This window comes from Lithobates pipiens, unplaced genomic scaffold, assembly GCF_037356315.1.
Source record: "Lithobates pipiens isolate NorthernLeopardFrog02 unplaced genomic scaffold, aLitPip1_a1.2 Scaffold_10, whole genome shotgun sequence".
NCBI lineage: Eukaryota > Metazoa > Chordata > Amphibia > Anura > Ranidae > Lithobates > Lithobates pipiens.
In genome coordinates this window covers 229,101,937-229,103,899 of record NW_027507686.1, presented here as the reverse complement: position 1 = coordinate 229,103,899, position 1,963 = coordinate 229,101,937, and the positions used below count along the sequence as shown (strand labels likewise).

Sequence of the window (1,963 nt, the reverse complement as noted above, 5' to 3'; positions counted from 1 at the left end):
TGTCATCGATACCAACCTTGTCAGTCCAATAAGCGATGCGTTCACCCGTCTAGAAGACCATGAGCAGTCTGAGGAAGAAGACCTTGTCAGCCTCTAATTGCCTGTACAGAAAGTCCAGGCCACATGGGAACAAATTCCAAATGTCGATGTCACCTAATTTTCCAGTTAGAGAAATAAGACATTCTGCATTTAAACAATCGGTTATGGCTTGGAGGAAATTTCAAAAGGCCAAAGCATGAATAGGTCACACCGCAATTCATTTACAAAAGACTGGAGCAATCAAACTAAAGATGACATTACTCTTTTAGACCAAGAAAGAGTTGGAAACATCTGTTGCTAGGGGTTACTGCACTTTTGCACTGCATTAATTCAGTAAGCTTGAAATAATAATCCTGAAAACCTTTTCTCTGTGTTTAAAGAAATATTTAGTGTATTTTTTCCATTTCAGTTGTTTTTTTATTGATTTTCAAGAGAGAAAAAGGAAATGTATTACAATAATACAGAGCGATACAAAGGAATAAAGAACACGCACACACGTAAATATTTTTATATATAGTCCCCGAATAGGGAATGTATCAGATAATAAACCAATAAGAACAGTTACTACACGTGATCTTAGTGATTTAGAGTTTTTTCTACATTTTGTTTATTATGTTTAAAACTAAAAATAATAAATTTGAAATATTGAACACAATTATTTCACATTTACTACCTGCAGTCAATGGGTGGTAAATGTGAGGCTTATTTACTACTATGTTGTGAATAGCCTAAACAGCTTGTTTTACGCGCATACAGCCGAAAGAGTCCAAGAAGGGGCACCCTTCCCAACCAGCTCTGCTTAGATGCATGCATTAATCCATTCAAAAAGTCTATACTCCTCAGGTCCCCGTGGAGCACAAGCTTTCCTTTGGAACGCATAAAGATCATGTTGAAAATTTTAAGTGAGGCATGAAAGTTTTAGGGGACCTGGGAGAGGAAAGTCTGTGACTTGTCATGGGGTGATAAGGGAGGGTACTGGAGCCCGCCAATAGGCACTTAGATTTTAATAACTGTTGAGCAAAGATATCAGCTGCACATGATATTGTTTTCAAGGGTCAACTGACTCCTGAACCAGCATTGTAAAAAGGAGCAGTATGCATGCACGATGGCAGCGGTGGGCAAATGGGCATACCTGTACGTCCCCTTTAATTGGCGGGGCTAGTGTACAGCATGACCCTGCCCGTGGGACCCCTGGACTCAATGTCCTCCGGTGTCCCATCGATCAAGTCATGAAGCCGCAGAACGGGGAGATGACTATGTAAACAAGGCATTTCCCCTTTCTGCCTTGTGACATGACAGAGATCACTGCTTCCTGTCATTGGGAGCAGTGATTGCTGTCATGTACTAGGTAGACCATCCCCCCACAGTTAGAATCACTCCTTAAGACACACTTAACCCCTTGATCGCCCCTTGTGTTTAACTCCTTCCTTGCCAGTGTAATTTACGCAGTATTCAGTGCATTTTTATAGCACTGATCGCTGTATAAATGACAATGGTGCCAAAATAGTGTCAAAAGTGTCCGATGTGTCCGCCATAATGTCGCAGTCACGATTAAAATTGCAGATCGCTGCCATTACTAATAAAAAAACTAAATTAATAATAAAAATGCCATAAAACCATCTCCTATTTTGTGGACACTATAACTTTTGCGCAAACCAATCAATATACGCTTATTGCGATTTTTTTTTTAAATCAAAAATATGTAGAAGAATACATATTGGCCTAAACTAAGGAAAATCATTGTTTTTTTTAAATATATTTCTGTGGGATATTTATTAAAGCAAAACATAAAAAATATTGCTCTTTTTTTTTGTTTAAAGCGAAAAAAATAAAAACCGCAGAGGTGATCAAATACCACCAAAAGAAAGTTCTATTCGTGGGAAAAAAAGGACGTAAATTTTGTTTGTTTGGGTGTAACGTTGTA

The 1,963-nt window shown here is 38.4% G+C and overlaps 1 pseudogene; it reads right to left on the bottom strand.

The window, feature by feature from the left end:
• Positions 1–512: 512 nt before the first annotated feature.
• Positions 513–634, bottom strand: LOC143956098 (U2 spliceosomal RNA; annotated as a pseudogene).
• Positions 635–1,963: the final 1,329 nt, after the last annotated feature.